Raw genomic sequence first — 18,759 nt, 5'->3', positions numbered from 1 at the left:
TTCCTTCTTTCAAGGAAATGCCAACTTGGGGTTGCTTCTTTCAAGGAACTGCCAACTTCTTTTAAGGAACTGCCAACTTCTTTCAAGGAACTGCCAATTTGAGGTTGCTTCTTTCAAGGAACTGCCAACTTCTTTCAAGGAACTGCCAACTTCTTTCAAGGAACTTCCAACTTGAGGTTGCTTCTTTCTAGGAACTGCCAATTTGAGGTTGCTTCTTTCAAGGAACTGCAAACTTCTTTCAAGGAACTGCCAACTTGAGGTTGCTTCTTTCAAGGAACTGCCAACTTCTTCCAAGGAACTGCCAACTTAAGATTGCTTCTTTCAAGGAACTGCCAATTTGAGGTTGCTTCTTTCAAGAAACTGCCAACTTGAGGATACTTCTTTCAAGGAACTGCCAATTTGAGGTTGCTTCTTTCAAGGTACTGCCAACTTCTTTCAAGAAACTGCCAACTTAAGGATGCTTCTTTCAAGCAACTGCCAACTTCTTTCAAGGATTTGTGAACTTGTGGTTGCTTCTTTCAAGGAACTGCCAACTTCTTTCAAGGAACTGGCAATTTAAGGTTGCTTCCATCAAGGAACTGCCAATTTGAAGTTGCTTCTTTCATGGAACTGCCAACTTCTTCCAAGAAACTGCCAACTTCTTTCAAGGAATTGTTAACTTGGGGTTGCTTCTTTCAAGGAACTGCCAACTTCTTTCAAGGAATTGCCAACTTGGGGTAGCTCCTTTCAAGGAACTGCCAACTTCTTTCAAGGAATTGTTAACTTGGGGTTGCTTCTTTCAAGGAACTGCCAACTTCTTTCAAGGAATTGCGAATTTGGGGTTGCTTCTTTCAAGGAACTGCCAACTTCTTTCAAGGAACTTCCAACTTCTTTCAAGGCACTGCCAACTTGGGGTAGCTCCTTTCAAGGAACTGCCAACTTCTTTCAAGGAATTACCAACTTGGGGTAGCTCCTTTCAAGGAACTGCCAACTTCTTTCAAGGAATTACCAACTTGGGGTAGCTCCTTTCAAGGAACTGCCAACTCGAGATTGTATCTTTCAAGGAACGGCCAACTCGTGTGACAGTTAAGGTAATTGTTTTTTCAACGAACTGCCACTCCGTGCCTATTTGAGGCTGATTTTTTCAAGGAACAGACTGTGGGAAAATTCAAGGTCGCTTATTTCCACCGACCCATGTATGTGTCAGTTTAGAATGGCTTTGTTTTAGGAAGTGCAAAAGGAGCTAATTTGAGATTGTTTTTCCTTTTTTTAAATATACTGCCAACTCTGAGCTTTTTCGATGTTTCTTTCAAGGAAGTGACAGCTCTTGAGTTACTGTACTTCGAATTTTTATCTCTTAAAGAACTGACGACTGGTCTAATTTTAAAGCTTTTCTTTCAATGAATTACTCGCCAAGCTTATTTGAGATTTATTTGAACAAACTGCCAACTTTGAGCTCATTTGACATTGTACCTTTTAACGAAAAGCCAACCTTTAGCCATTTCGTGGTTTCTTTGAGAAATGCAACTCTGGAGTTATGTTAAGATGGTTTCTTTCAGCTAATTGCCACTTGAGGCTATAATTCAATGTCTAAAATAAGTACAGAGCCTTGGTACTAATCATTGCATAATAAATTTCCCCTTTAAATGCTAAGTTGTTAAGAAAAGTATGATTTAAAAATAAATATATAAAGGGAAACTTTAAGGGAAAAACCTGGTAGGGAAATTCCAAATGTCTTTTTATTTGCTCGGTATGAAACTTTCAATATATAGTCTTTGTCGTGTTCTAACAGATCCGAAAACAAAATAAGTCAAAGAAATCTTGATTGGGTGAAGTGATAAAAAGTGTTTTCTTTAGAATTGAGTTCATGAGGCAAATACTTCCGGAATGGACAGACATCTTTTGAAGGACCTCACATCAACTTTTATTTTATCAATGTAAGAAATCGAGTAAATTTTTTTTTTTTTTTTTTTGCCGAAATATGCTGGGCAGGCTTAAAAAACATCGAACGTCTGGTGAGAGAGAGAGAGAGAGAGAGAGAGAGAGAGAGAGAGAGAGAGAGAGAGAGAGAGAGAGAGAGAGAGAGAGAGAGAGAATGTTTCGTCCTCTTGATTTTCTTTTACACGAAAAAATGGAGCCATTTTTGGAGTTAGTTTCTTTTGAAATCCTGCTCTTCGGCTTTCATATTTTCTTCTCTAGAAAGAATATCTTTTCCTTTCATCTCCAAATCAAATTTTTGGATATATTTTTTAGTAATAGGAGACAGACAGACTGAAATAAGATTTTGGAGTTTTTATTCCATAGTAATAGGCAGAATCCATAGTAATAGGCAGACAGACAAATCAAATTTGTGAAGCTTTTTTTGACAGACGGACAGTTGAATAAACTAATTTTTCGTTTGGCGGTCAATTAAACCAGATTGTATTCCTTTGTAACGAACAGACTTTAGCATTCTCAGCAACATTAACATTCGCTTTTAATTAAAGGCAATTAAAAGCAGTTAAAGGCAATTAGCAAAACAGCTGATAAAGAGGACTCGTGTCAGTTTTCCAAACGATTTTCTTAGGAATGGAAATTCGCCTTTCATTTGGACAGATTCCCCGAGAGCAAGTTATTCCTTTCAGGGTCTGACGCAGTTTTAAGGCCTCATTCACGCCCCAAGTTATAATCATTATTACTTTCTAAGCTACAACCCTAGTTGGTAAAGCAGGATGCTATAAGCTCAGGTGCCCCAGCAGGGAAAATAGCCCAGTGAGGAAAGAAACAAGAAATAATAAAATATTCTAAGAATAGTAAAAACATTAAAACATTTCTTATGTGAACTATAAAAACTTAAAGCAAAAGGAAGAGAAATTAGTTACAATAGTGTGCCCGATTGTACCCTCAAAGCAAGAGAACTCTATCCCAAGACAGTGGAAGACCATGGTACAGAGGCTATGGCACTACCCAAGACTAGAGAACAAAGGTTTGATTTTGGAGTGTCCTTCTCCTAGAAGAACTGCTTACTTTTGTGTGACCTGTGGAAGCCGCATTAAAAAAAAGAATCAAAACTTCCAAAAAAGTAGTTTCGTGAGTTAGCAGACCAGAATAAAGCTTCGTAATTACAACATCGATTCGCCAAGTTTCCACAGCGACCCTCTGCTTGGGAATTCTCTTGTTTTTGGTTGCTTGAATGACACTATTATTATTATTGTTGTTGTTGTTATTACTACTACTAATTGCTAAGCTACAACCCTAGTTGGAAAAGCACGATGCTATAAGCCCATGGGCCCCAAGAGGGAAAATAGTCAAGTGAGGAAAGGGAAGAAGGAATAATAAAATATAACAGTAACAACATTAAAATAAATATTTCCGATATAAACTATCAAAACTTTAGCAAAACAAGAGGAAGAGGAATAAGATAGAATATTGTGCCCGAGTGTACCCTCAAGAATATTATTTTTTCTCCCTCTGTCGAAGTCCAAGAATATACTGAAATGTTTCCATTTTAGTGTCACATGTAAAATGAGAATGATTCATTTTAGGAATTCTGTAGAATTATTGCTTCATATGACTGTTGTATGACAGAAAGTTGAACCGGTATAAATAATGATAAAGTATTGTGAAGGGAAGCTTTTACAGACAAACTTGCGACATTAGTCACTGCGTTCGTAAGAATATTACCAAATGTATCTACGATCGTCCAGACATCAAAACCAGTACATAATTATACAAGGCCTTGATAATATAAAAGACCCTTTCAGAGTGGATTTACCTCAACGTGGTGTAACAGTTTATGTATCGCCATGATCAGCAAAGCTGTGCTAGTCAGTGCCACCCATACTAGGTTGGTTTGCTGGGAGCGATCAGACGAAAATCTCCCACCATCACTGATCCACAGTGACCAGCGTGGTAATGAAAATTGGCCACACCCCAGACATGAATAAAAACATGTCTGAGGCCTTTGTCCTTCAGTGGACCAGAAACGGATGTATTTGTTGTTGTTGTAATACGTAAGAAGCAACAATAATCTCATCTCTCTCTAACTAAGGACAGAGAGACTGATTATCGGAGAATGACGTAGAGAACATTGATAGCGAATGGAGATTAAGTAGCCTGGAACTGCCTCTATACATTAAAGGAGAATGGTTTGTCCTATGACAATTTACCTCTTAGAGTGTGATGTCATTTAAACTCGTGTGCTTTTGATGAATGGTATGTACGGAAGCTCGTGTGCTTTTGATGAATGGTATGTACGGAAGCTATGCATTAATGCATATGTATAGGACTGATATATTCTATACTAGGCAATATGTTTGTGTAAGGAATCGCCATACAAGATTCGTTTGATTAGAGGTGAATGGGATAATTAATGTGTAGTAACCCGAAATAACCCTTCTGGCATTATTAGTGCCAGAGCCTCGGCTCTAAGGGTCTTACTCCTATGAAGTTCAGGAATAATAATGATATTAATTGACTTCTATTCATCTCCAAAATAACGTCTGTAATAGTGACAAAGGCGCTGGGGTTGTGGGGACCTATTGGAGACGTCCCTGCTTGGCGTTCTGCCGGACTGTTGTTCGAGTCCCATTCAAACTGAATAGTTTCTTGTAGTGTCTGCAACCTCATTATCCTTGTGAGCTAAGGATGGTGGGGTTTGGGGGAACCTATAGGTCTATCTGCTGAGTCATCAGCAGCTATTGCCTGGCCCTCCCTGGTCATAGCTTGGGTGGAGAAGGAGCTTGGGCTCTGATCAAATGTATGTATGGTCAGTCTCTAGAGCATTTTCCTGCTATCTAGGGCATTGCTACTGTGTTTCCTCTGCCATTAATGATGTAACCTATAAACCTTTAAACAAAATATTAAGTAAAATGAAAACCATCAAAACATCCGTCAAATTAACCAAATATAATCACATTTTTTTTTATATATTCTTATGTTAGTTTTAGTTTAAAATACAATGCAGATCAACAGATATAAAAACATAGACTTCATATTATAAGTAAAGCAGAAATCGAAAATTGAAATGATGGAGCTCCCTCTGTAGCTTTATTTTTTTCCGCCATTACCCTTACAATTTAAGAGCAACAACCTTTGAATGTAGCTCTCAGCCGAAGTTCCATAAGTGTGTCAAGGGATTTCCAGGGTATTCGAATGGCTGTGCTCGCCGAGTGCTTCCTCAGACTGTCCTGGATTAATACTGGAACACCAAAGGATATTGCCGCTAATTAGCTCTGGGTTCTCCACTTCGGATTTGCTGAGGTAATTTAGGGAAGGGAATCGAGGGATGGCAAGATGGTAATTGAGTCTGTTTGAAAACAGGAGTCGTCTGTCATTTCTTTGGATTCCCCCAATTACAAGACGGAAATGGACGGGGAGGGAGACGGGAAGATGGCTGTGGTTAGATTCACCGTGTGGAGATAGGTGCCATTCCTCTGTGTACCTAGGAAGGTTTAAGGCCGCTTATGAATGGCAGAGGTAGGGGACAGTGACATTGCCCTGTCAAGCAGGACAATGCCCTAGAGAGTGACCATTTCTATACATATGATCAGCGCCTAAGCCCCCTCTCCACCTAAGCTGGACCAAGGAGGGTCAGAACAATGGCTGCTGATGACTCAGCAGATAGACCTGTAGGCTCTCCCAAACTACCCCATCCTTAGCACACAAGAATAGTGAGGTTGCAGCAACCAAAGAAACTATCGAGTTTGAGCGGAACTCGAACCCCAGTCTGGCGTTCACCAGTCAGGGACGTTACTGCATCGGCCACCACAACCTTAAAGGAGGGAAGGTGATGGGGATCTAAATGGTGGTGGTCTATTTGTTAACGTCCCCGACTGGTGATCGCCAGATTGGGGTTCGAATCCCGCTCAAACTTGTTAGTTCCTTTGGTCGCTGCAACTTCACCATCCTTGTGAGCTAAGGATGGGGAGTTTGGAGGAACATATGGGGCTACCTGATGAGTCTTCAGCAACCTTTGCCTGGCCCTCCCTGGTCCTAGCTTTGAAGGAGAGAGCTCGGGCGCTGATCATGTGTATATATGGTCAGCCTCTAGGGCATTGTCCTGCTTGATAGGGTAATGTTAGCGTCCCTTGCCTCTGCCACTCATGAGTGGCCTTTAAAACCTTTAAGAGAATGGCTATTTGATTTGGAATCTTAATCGAATGGAAATTGTTAATGCGTTTAAATTGATTCTTTTCGAAATGGAAGCAGTGAATCTATGTTCCATTTCTACCGCTTAAGATGCTTACTGTATCTTCTAAACATTCAGATAATATGCTTGTTGTATCTTCTAAACACTCAGATCATATGTCTACTGTATCTTCTAAACATGCAGATCATATGCCTACTGTATCTTCTAAACATTCAAATAATTATGATTTCACCCAAAGATGCTTCTACTTCGTCTAAAATTTCAAATAATTATGAGGTGCTTTTACTTTAACAAAACTCTTTCGATATAATTTTACTTAATAAAAATTATCTTTTCCTTCTTGGTTCCCAAAAAATCTACGAAAATTACATATGCTACTTTTTAAGTACAGTTTTTTTCTCTCATTTTAAGGAAAAGTGTTATGGAAAAATTATCATTTATAAGAAGAGTCAAAAGTTACTTTCTTTGATTGATTCGTCCAGAACCAAAGAAACACCGCAAAGGTGCAGTTTCATCCCTTCCCCCTTCCCCTCGCCTTCTCCCTTCCCCTCGCCTTCTCTCTTCCCCTCTCCTTTCCCCTCCCCCTTTCCCCCTTTTCTTTTCCTTCACCCTTTCCCCCTTTCCTCTTCCTTCCCCCTTTCCCTTCTTCCTTCCCCCTTTCCCTTCCTCCTTCCCCCTTTCCCCTCTCCCTTCCTCCTTCCCATCCCCTTCCCTCCCCCTCCCCCCCTTTCCCCTCTTCTTTCCCCCTTTCCCCCCTCCGTTCCTCCTTCATCCCCATTCCTCCCCCTCTCCCCTCTGCTTTCCCCCTTTCCCCTCTCCCTTCCTCCTTTCCCCTCTCCCTTTCTCCTTCCCCCTTCCCCCTGCCTCCTTCTCCCTCTCCCCCTTTCCCCTCTTCCTTCCCCTCCCCCTTTCCCCTCCCATCCTCCTTCCCCGTCCCCTTCCCTCCCCGTCCCCTTCCCTCCCCCGCTCCCTTCCTCCTTCCCCCTGCCTCCTTCCCCCTCTCCCCCTTTCCCCTCTTCCTTCCCCTCCCCCTTCCTTCCCCCTTTCCCCTCTTCCTTCCCCTCCTCCTTTCCCCTCCCCTCCTCCTTCCCCGCTCCCTTCCCCCTTCCCCTCTTCCTTCCCCCTTCCCCCTTCCCTTCTTCCTTCCCCCTCTTCCTTCCCCCTTCCCTTCTTCCTTCCCCCTCTTCCTTCCCCCTTCCCCTCCCCTCTCTCTTCCCCTCCCTTCCCCCGCCCCTTTCCCCTCCCCCTCTCTCTTCCCCCTTTCCCTCCCCCTCTTCCTTTCCCTTTACCATCCCCCTCTCCCATCCCCTTTACCCTCCCCTGCCCCTCTCCCTTCCCCCACCCGTCTCCCTTCCCCCAGTCATAAACTTTAAAGACAGCATGCAGGGAGGCAGCCATTGCGTTGTCCCAGTAACTCTCAACAAAAGTCAAGAAAAACTTTCTTTTGTGCAGCAATGTCGTCTTTCCCCTTTTCTTTGGAGAAGACAATAAGAAAATCCCGTAGAAGATGGATTTTCTGAAGTTTTTTTTTATTATTTTTTTTTTTTAATTTTTTTTTTGGGGGGGTATTTTGATTCGTCCGTTGGAGGATTTTTGGCTGCGACCTGAACTCTCCCTACTCCTCCTTTGTGGCCCCGAGTGTCAGCAAAAAGGTCCGATAGTTTTAATATTCTATTTAGGTTATATTCGTTAGAAAATAAATGATTAGAATGGTAGGCTTACAATGTCTTAAATTAATTAAAAGATAAAAAAGTGGCCAATTACTTGAATTATGCATTGCAAAATATTTCAATGAAATAGGCTTACATAAGTGATATTCGGTAATAAAAAAAAGTAAACAATTATGATGGTAGGCTTACAATGTCTTTGAATTAATTAAAAGATAAAAAGCGGTAAATTACATTAATCATGCATTGAATTAAAGGATTAAAAGCAGAAAATTACATTAATCATTGCAAATTATTTCAATGAAATAGGCTTACATAAGTAATATTCGTTAAAAGAATAAATGATTAGAATGGGTCAGCAATTCTCCCAAACAAATTTAGAGGAGAACCACGAAGCATCAATTTATTCATAGCATAAAATAACATTTATTGTATGTAATTGTCGATTTGCTTTTGCTTCATCTCTGTTCTTGAAGTTTAATGCAGCGGTTATTTGTACTTGAGGCGTTATATTAATTGGCAGTTTTTGTGGTCGTGCCTTTGACATTTAGAGAAATTAAAGTTTCTTAATTTATTATGATATTGTAGATTTGACAGTTAGGATAAGAAGTTGGAATGGGATACAACGTATGATTCCTATAATGTGTCTTCCTAAATATGGCATCCTTAAATCTTACAGGTGTTGCAACAAGATTTTCAGTGGAGTGGGACCTGACAAAGGTGATTTTAAAGTAGAGAGTTCCCCGTATAAAGGTATTGCCTTTTCTTGCCTAACGTGGTATACTGGAGGCAATATTGAACTCATTATTAAAGGGCCTTTTCATTGTTCATTCAGCACCTAGACGTACTTAGTGTATATTCTTCTAATTCATTTCAGTTCCATCTTGTTTCCTATGAGCGGCAGAGCAAGGATCAGCTCCTAAACTCACTTCACTCAAACTAGGACTAGGGAGGGCCAGGCAATGGCTGCTGAGGACTCAGTAGGTAGACATTTTAGCCTCGCAAAACACTTCATCCATAGCTCACAGGGACGGTGAGGTTGTGAATAGAGAGGGGGTTCGCACTCCCAATTCTCGAATCGTGAATCCAAGACGTTACACTAGGCCTCATATACCCCAACACTGTGTAGCTCAGAATCTGAAATCTAAGCCAATTTAAAGTATTTTCTTCTCATGCTGCAAGGTGATTCCTGTGTTTTTTGTTTTTGTTTTTTTTTTTTGTTCTCAAGAGTATGTTAGTGTAGTCCTTTATGCTTTCAACCAGCAATATACAGTTTAAAGGTCGCTCATGAATGGCAGGGACAAAGAACAGTGACATCCCCCTGGTAAGCAGGACAATGCCCTAGAGAGTGACCATATATACATATGATCAGCGGCCAAGCCCCCTCTCTACCCAAGCTAGGAGCAAGGAGGGGAAGGCCATGGCTGCTGATGACTCAGCAGATAGACAGACCTCTAGGCTCTTAGGCTTCCGCCTAAACACCCCCATCCTTAGCTCACAAGGATGGTGAGGTTGCAGTGACCAAAGGAACTAACGAGTTTGAGCTGGATTCGAACCCCAGTCTGGCAATCACCAGTCAGGGACGTTACCACATAGGCCACAACAAGAACTCCTGGCATACCTCGCTCTTATGAATTGCACCCTAACACACCATTACTGCTCTGCGAGTTACCAAACAGATGGGGAGAGATGGCAGAGGTGGTGGGCGGGGCTACAGACAGGAACTCGAAGTGGTGGGAGGGGTTACAGGCAGGAACTCGAAGTGGAGAAAAGTTTGTGATAGGGTGCACTTCCTCAGAGCAAGGTGTGGCAGGAATTCCCTGTGTCCAACTCTGCCTCCCTTACCAACTAAATTTCTAATTACCACAAACTTTTGTGTAAAGATTATATTTTTTATCCTATAATTTCTATATACGTATTTTGAATTTTTATTAGCTCTTATCTAAAAATTGTTTATCTTATAATTCCTATGATATTTACTGTATATTTTATTATTAGCTTTAATATAAATAATTTTTGCCTGGCCCTCCTTGGTCCTAGCTTGGGTGGAGAAGGGTCTTGGGCGCTGATCTAAAGGTCTATCTGCTTAGTCATCAGCAGCCATTGCCTGGCCCTCCTTGGTCCTAGCTTGGGTGGAGAGGGGCTTGGGCGCTGATCATATGTATACTGTATAATATATGGTCAGTCTCTAGGGCATTGTCCTGCTTGTTATGGCAATGTCACTGTCCTATACCTATGCCATTCATGAGTGACCTTTAAATCTTCGGGAATCTCTTCCTGCTATTTTCTCGCATTCTAAAAGACAGCTCGATCCTATCCTCAGGTTTCAAGCTTGTATTTTTCTTCCTCTCAGTTACCCTCGTTTTTTGTTTGTTTTTTTTTTCCTCCCCTTTCTTTTCATCTGAGGGGTGATGGTACCCATAAACTGGTCTCTTCATTTAAATATATGTGTATGCATCGCAAAATTCTCTCTCTCTCTCTCTCTCTCTCTCTCTCTCTCTCTCTCTCTCTCTCTCTCTCTCTCTCTCTCTATATATATATATATATATATATATATATATATGTATATATATCTTCATGAATTATTCTAGAAAACTCTCTCTAGGAAGCCTGCTGCTATTAGATATTTTTCATAACTTCCCGTGTTTGTGACAATAAAATAGTGAGGGGGAGTCGCAGCTTGTTTTAAGGAAATACAATTTCTTCTTAAATATACATACATACACACACACACATATATATATATATATATATATATATATATATATATATATATATATATATATATATCTACCTATCTATCTCTCTATTTATTTCTCTATCTATCTATTTACCTCTCTATCTATCTATCTATCTATCTATCTATCTCTTTATCTCTATCTATCTAAAACAGTAGTTTATAAAACGTAGTCTTGGCAAGCAAATAGTATGAAGAAAGAACATTATCTCTTATAGCAAGTCGATCTCATTAAAAAACGGAAGAGAGTTTTGTATTGTGCATAGGCAATGGACTTTACTGATCGTGCCTGTAGAGAGATGCCACCTCGAAAAAAATATCGACGGATGTAATTAGAGAAAGAAAAGAGAAAGGGGTTTGGGACGGAAAGTTAAGGTTTTCAAAGAAATTGAATGTTCCCGTTTTAGCTGGTGCTGTGAGAGATGGAGAAAGAGATAGTGATCGGTCGATTGATGGATAGATAGATAGACACAGATAGGTTTTCTTGGAAATTAGATTTCTCTTCTTTTGCTGAAACTTTTGCCTCGTGTAACGAGCAATATTGTGCCATCATGGGACGTCAGAGTGGAAACGAAAGAACCATTTTGATCCGGAGGAAATGTCAAATGTAAACCGTAAAGGGAGCTGTAAAGGGCCTCCGTATGGAGCCTTCGGGTTTAGGAAATAAAATGAACTGACTTTAATAGGTTATAGTACCTCTGCTTCGGAGTCATTAATTCGACTTCAAACTCCCCAGAAACGTCTATGTCTGTGGTTGTCTGTTGGTTTACATTTAGGGCGAAACGCTATCATTTTTATCTGTCCTTAATTGCTTACGTTAAAATTGGCATTAGTTTTGTTTACATTGAAATTGCCATCAGGTATGTTTACTTTAAAATTGGCACTTGGTCTGTTTTTTTTTTAATTGGCATTAAGTTTGTTTACATTGAAATTGCCATCAGATTTGTTTACTTTAAAATTGGCACTTGGTCTGTATTCTTAAATTGGCATTAGGTTTGTTTACATTGAAATTGGCATTAGGTTTGTCTCCCTTAAAATTGGCATTAGGGCTGTTTACATTAAAATTGTCATTCGTTTTGCTTACATTAAAATTGGCATTAAATCTGTTTACTTTGAAATTGGCATTAGGTTTATTTACATTAAAATTGGCATTAGGTCTGTTTATTTTAAAATTGGCCTTAGGTTTTTTACATTAGAAATGGCATTGGGTTTGTTTATATTAAAATTGACATTTGGTTTGCTTATATTGAAATTGCCATCAGCTTTGATCATATTGAAATTGCCATTAGGCACGTTTACGTTAAAATTGGCATTAGATTTGTTTATTTTAAAATTGGCATTAGGTTTGTTTATTTTAAAATTGGCATTAGGTTTGTTTATTTTAAAATTGACATTGTTTGTTTGCATTAATATTGGCGTTAGGTTTATTTACATTAAAATTGGCATTAGTTTTGTTTACTTTAAGATTGGTATTAGGTTTGTTTACATTAAAATTGACATTAGGTTTGTTTACGTTAAAATTGGCGTTAGGTTTGTTTACATTAAAATTGGCATTAGGTTTGTTTACTTAAAAATTGGTATTAGGTTTGTTTATATTAAAATTGCTATTAGGTTTGTTCTCATTAAAATTGGCATTAGGTTTGTTTACTCTAAAATTTTCATTCGGTTTGTTTACATCAATATTGCTATTAGGTTTGTTTACATTAATATTGTCATTAGGTTTGTTTAGATTAAAATTGCCATATGGTTACTTTCCCCATCGGTCATAACCTAAAAACATTGGTAATGAAGATTCCAAATTTGGATTTATTAAATATTTTTTTTCTTTTCTAAACCCAACAGCCCAGGTAATAATGTATATTGTTTCCTTAAGATATGAGAAGTAATATCTTGGTTTCTGATACACATGTAGAGAGAGAGAGAGAGAGAGAGAGAGAGAGAGAGAGAGAGAGAGAGAGAGAGAGAGAGAGAGAGTGTTAAAGCATGTCACTAAATCTTTTAAGGTGTAAAACATATTAAATATTTTATGAATATTTAAGTTTTTTCGGCTTTCACCCCTCACCCTAGAAAGGTTGGTATTATTTCGATGTTTCCTATTTGGAAGACTGACCTCCTAAAGAAGAACTCTACATGGAAATAGGAACACCTGTTAGTGTCTGCCTTTTCAATAAATACACGATCCCTTTCATCAAATCCTGCATCACTCGCTGGATGATAAATTGCCGCCTGAGTTATGCTTTTCGTAATTGCAATCTGCAGAGCCATTAATTCTTCGGCCTGACGCTGAGGAGACTATATGAGATTTAACTGCACGGTGTTGAGGAAAATGAGACCGGATGAAGAGTCCATTGGTATACCATTAACACTCGTTCATTTTTTTAGCGTATAAACTTTTATTCAGTAAAATTACATTTGAAGCACACGTTGTTATTATTATTATTATTATTATTATTATTATTATTACTACCACTTGCTAAGCTACAACCCTAGTTCGAAAAACAGGATGCTATAACCTCATTATCATCATCATTATTATTATTATTACTTGCTAAGCTACAACCCTAGTTGGAGAAGCAGGATGCTATAAGCCCAGGGGCTCCAACAGGGAAAATAGCCCAGTGAGGAAAGGAAAGAAGGAAAAATTAAATGTATTTTTGAAATGGGCTGTTCAGTGGTATAAAGGATACTCAGGATACTCTGATGCTATTAACTATAGCCAAAAGGATTTTTCCGTAGCTATTATTAAAAATATTTTGTTTACTTACATATTTATTTATATAATTCTACTTCAACATTTATAAAATGTTTTCACTGTAGTGGAAATCAAGTCGAAGGGAGGTGTAATCCTGATAGCCTTGTTATAAAGAATTTAATTAGAGAGAGAGAGAGAGAGAGAGAGAGAGAGAGAGAGAGAGAGAGAGAGAGAGAGAGAGAGAGAGAGAGAGTGTGTGTTGGTGTTTGATGACTCGGTCTCGCTTCTGGCAATATTGAATGGTCTGGGTAATTGGAGGAAATTCTGTTTTCCGTCTTAAGGCGTAATTCTATTGAGCTATTGTAAATAGAGAAAAACTGGCAAATATATTTTATATAATTGTTATAATCATTAACACAAAAAACATATGTATAAAGGTATATATGTGTTAGTTGACTCTAGTATGTCGCAGCTAGAATGGAAACAGAAAGAGAGAGAAAGAGAGAAGTCAAAACTAGATCTGATTGTCTGTGTTTTCGTCAAATCAGTTTTATACCATCACAATAGGATAGTATCGAGTTATAAGGCGATTCTCATCCCATGAGGGTTAAACCATTCCAAAGATACTCTCTCTCTCTCATGATTTTATTTGGTATTACAAAACTCTCTTGCCAGAACCTTACTTCCGGGCAAAACACATTTTAAGACACGAAAGAAAAACTAACAAATATATTTGATATAACTGTTATAATCATTTAAACAATACAGACATCACGGATATTGCCAATGTCTTGGATAGACAAGGCTCTGTCGAGAGTTAATATATTACAAGCGGAAGGAAACGTATGATGGATCCGTGGTACGAATTATAATTGGATCCAGCAACTGAAGTGAATGCTCTCTCTCTCTCTCTCTCTCTCTCTCTCTCTCTCTCTCTCTCTCTCTCTCTCTCTCTCTCTCTCTCACATATGATGCTAAGTACCCATTAGCTGTTGGGGAAGAGTAAGGAGGGAGCTTATGATTACGGCAATGCGTTCAATATGGTCGGTATTAAGTGGCCACTCATTATCGATAATCATTCTCTATTGACATTGTTGCAACATAATCTGACATTTAGTTCATGTTGCCTTTTGCTCTTTTTTATTACCTTTGCCGCCATCGTTGCGAAGGTTACGTTTTATTAACGGTCACTCGGGCACGCTGTTCTGTGTTGTTTTTCTTCCTTCTTATGTTAATATTCTTTATAGTTTATATAGGAGATATCTTAATGTTACTTTTATTAAAACATATTTTTCCTTGTTTCCTTTCCTCACTGGGCTATTTTCTCTTTTGGAGCCCCTGGGCTTATAGCATCTTGCTTTTCCAACTAGGGTTGTAGGTTAGCAAGTAATAATAACAACAATAATAATAATAATAAGCGTGTACTGTATGTATTTATATGTTTTTATACCTACTGTTTGTTTAATTGTTTGTGATTCGCTTAACTCAAAAACTCTTTGACCGAATCTCATAAAATTAGTTGGGATCATTAGCCATTATCTAAGGATAATTTGATTAGATTTTTGGAATTATTAGGTCAAAGGTCAAGGTTACGAAAAGGTCAAAAACATCTTTTTGCTATATCATGGTAATTTTCTATCTGATTTGCATGAAAATAGGGCTAAAGTGTGCATAATTCAATCGCTTTTCTAGTGACGTACATCATGATACAGGCGAAGGTATGCGCTCTTACGAGTGTCTGTTCTAGTCAATAATGATAAAGTAGGAAATTTCAGCTTGTGAAGGAGAGGTCCTTACTGGGGAATAGAGATTGACTGGTAGAAGTTTTACTCACTGGGATGATTTTTGGACCAAATAAAACCTGAAAGAATTTAGAATGTGGAACTTTTATTTCTTTGATTTATTAGAGAGGCTTTAAGAGAATTGTGGTGGGGAAAGTTTGATGATTGGTGGCTCTCTATAAAGCGCAAATCATCATCTTGGTCATTTGCTTCTTGTTTGTGTTGGTGGGTGTTAATATTCATAATTAACAAGGAGATCATTTGTGTCAGGTTTGTGGGGTTCTGAGAGCTACTCAAAGAAGTGAAAAGATTTTTATTTTTCACTACTTATATCGTTTATCTATTTCCTTATTTCCTTCTCTCACTGGGCTATTTTCTCTGTTGGAGCCCTTGGGCTTATAGCATCTTGCTTTTCCAACTAGGGATGTAGCTTAGCTTAATAATAATAATAATAAAAATAATAATAATAATAATAATAATAATAATAATTAACGTCTTTAAGGGTATTACTATATACCAGTCCTTATTATAAGACTGTTTAGCACATTTGTCCTTGCTGTTTACAGTAACCTGGATTTATTTTTTCATATTTGTGGATGCCTCTCCTTAATATGGTTGTGGTGGCTGATGTGGTAACGTCTCTGACTGGTGAACGCCAGCCTAGGGTTCGAGTCTCGCTCAAACTCGTTAGTTTCCTTGGTCGCTGCAATCTCGCCATCCTTGTGAGCTAAGGATGAGGGTTTGGGAAAGCCTATAGGTCTATGTGCTGTGTCATCAGCACCCATTGCCTGGCCCTCCTTGATCCTAGCTTGGGTGGATAGGGGGCTTAGGCGCTGATCATATGTATATATGGTCAGTCTCTAGGTCATATTCCTGCTTGCTAGAGCAATGTCACTGTCCCTTGCTTCTGTCATTCATGACTGGCCTTTAAACCTTTAAACAATTGGTTTCCCAAAATATTACAGGATACTAGTTCATTTGTAGTTAATAGATCTGGAATCTGTAAACGAAAGTGTTACTCCCACGATAGACAAAATCAAACTGATTAGAAATTGTTGTTCCCTAATCGTAACTTGATCTTTCAAGTTTAATGCCCTTCGATGCAAGGATGTCAGAAAACCTCGTGAATCAATCAATCAACTTTAAGGTCATGCAAATGCCTGGGCACATGTCAGCTGCATAGAGTATCGCCATTATCATCATTACTTGCTAAGCTACAACCTAGTTAGAAAAACAGATTGCTATAAGCCCGAGGGCTCCAACAGGGAAAGTAGCCCTGTGAGGAAAGGTAAATATTGAAATTACAAGTAATTAACAATAAGAATAAAATATTTTAATAGCAGCAACAACATCAAAATAAATCTTTCATATATAAACCATAAAAAATTTAAAAAATAGTAGCAGAGAATTTAGAATAGTGTGCCCTGTTAGTGCAGGCCTTTGCTCTCTGTTAATGGGACTATTTGTATTTACCAATGACAATCAGTATATTTTTGAACACTGTGGCCGCCACACACGTCTCTATAACTCTATTTATGTCAAAACTATCATGTATGACAAGATCACAAATGCAATTACCATTTAACATGAATAAGAGGTTCAGGAAGTTTGAAAATTCTGAAAGGATACCAAATGAATGAACGTAAAAGGGGAATACAGCAAATCATGCAAACGTTCACTTGTCTCCATTTTGGATGGGGCTATAACGAAATAGCATCAAACTGTACACACATACACAAATGCATATATATATATATATATATATATATTGTTTGGTTTCATTTCCAGTTTCATCAGAACAGTTGCTCGCCAGAACGTCAGCCAGGCAAGCCCAACCCCCTCCCCTTCCCAGAAAACAGCTTAAACTCCAAGGCTTTAGATTTCTTCTATTCTACAGCAACCTATGGGAGATCATATTCCAGATGGAAAATGATTCATCGCTCAATTTCTTTCCTGCCTCTGTCTATGCTCCGTCTCAGAGATAAATCTTCAGCTGCTCCATCATCATCATCTCTCGCAAGTTATTGTGACGATCGTCCCTCCACTTGTGACATCTGTGCTATGGGGGGGGGGGCTGTCTTCTCATTGTATAGTTCTAGGGGTGACAATGGAGATATGGTCCTTTCCCTTTTATTTCGGGGGTGGGGGTTTGACTCCTTTGGTAGTGCTTGTTGGAGTGGAATTTGGGATTGTATATATACAGTATAGCCCATTTTTTTTCTGGTGGCGTTAGGAGTTGTATTTCTTTGTATGGTGTTTTACAATGGCCATTTTTTTTTCAATATCTCTTGGTTTTGAGTGATGATTATGGGTAGAATTTTGTTTAGACTCTGTAGCTTTTGTATTTCTTTGTCTGATGTTTTAGATGGCTGGTTTCTGTCAAATATAGTTCTTGGTTAATGAATGACTTATTTTTTTTTTTTAGAATTGGAGGAAATAATATATAGAAGGGAATATATCCGAATTACGATATACGAAGTGACTCATGATATAGATCATCATCATCATCATCATCATCATCATCATCCCTTTTTCCCATTCGTTAGGTACTGCCAAATAATACTCAATGCTTTAAGAGCAAAGAAAGTGTTATTTTCATAATTTTCTCTATATACACTACTGCCATTTTCACTTCTCCCTTTTAAGTCTCTAATATCAGTCTCTCTGGACTACCAAATGCCACTAGATACACAAAATGTGTTTAGAACTGTGTTGCTTCATGTTGGATTTGGTTAATTATCAGTTTATTACTTCTTATTTAGGTTAATGGTAGTCTATTGGAAACGTCCCTACCTGGCGATATGCTGGACTGGGGTTAGTCCCAGTCAAGCTCGATAGTTTCTTGTAGTGTCTACAACCTCATCATCCTTGTGAGCTAAAGAGTTTGGGGGCGCCTATAGGTCTCCCTGCTAACTCATCAGCAACCAGTACCTAGCCATCCCTGGTCCTAGTTTGGGTGGAGAGGGGCTTAGGTGCTGATCATATGTATATATGGTCAGTCTCTAGGGCCTTTTCCTGCTAGCGAGGGCATTATCACGGTCCCTTGCCTTAGCCATTTTTGAGTGGCCTTTAAACCTTTAAACTTAGTACAAAATCTCCCGTTAACATTTGTAAAGTCTTGGTCATTGCACTGATACTCTCTTACTGGGAAGAACAAGGGCAAAGAACCTTGCAACATACTCTAGGAGTCTGATGGGAGTGGCAAACTGACGGCTTATGTAACCCGTGAGCATTTGTAGACATGGACATATTACTGATAATCTCTTGCTGAAAAGAACAAGGGCAAAGAACCTTGCCACATATTCGAGGGGTCTGATGATAGCAGCAGTGCGACAGCTCTGCCTTTCTTCCGTCAAAAAGAGCGAGTGTCTTGCAGTTGAAACTTCTATAACAAATATATCTTCTTCAACTTTCACACGATAAAAAACAGAAAGTGGAAAAAAAGAAAAAAGTTCACTTTTGATCTTTCGAAGGAAGGGTGGGAAGTAAAGGTTTCTCTCACAACGGATTCCAAAAATTGCTTCAAAGATGAACGAGAGTTTTAGGGGACGCATAAGGACTGAAAGAGTTTCAGTTCCTCAAAGATGATTGGTTTCGAGTTATTGCAAGATACTCGGTTCGCGTGAATGAAGTATTATCATTGCTAGTGTACACAATCCGTCAGAAAAATGGCTAAATATTAGGTATGTACGGACACTCATCCCCTGTTACCAGGGTATGATTACTCCTCTCTCCTCTACCCGAGGGACGAGGAGAGCTGAGCGTGAACTAAA

At 38.8% G+C, this 18,759-nt stretch overlaps 1 long non-coding RNA gene across 1 annotated transcript in view; it reads left to right on the top strand.

The window, feature by feature from the left end:
- LOC137651962 (uncharacterized) overlaps positions 1-18,759 on the top strand; it is a 343,837-nt gene that overhangs the window by 209,495 nt on the left and 115,583 nt on the right. The window lies entirely within an intron of this gene.

Source organism: Palaemon carinicauda, chromosome 13 (assembly GCF_036898095.1).
Source record: "Palaemon carinicauda isolate YSFRI2023 chromosome 13, ASM3689809v2, whole genome shotgun sequence".
NCBI classification, from domain to species: Eukaryota; Metazoa; Arthropoda; class Malacostraca; order Decapoda; family Palaemonidae; genus Palaemon; species Palaemon carinicauda.
Note: the sequence above shows the minus strand (reverse complement) of the source record. Positions and strands in the feature narration are given on the sequence as shown.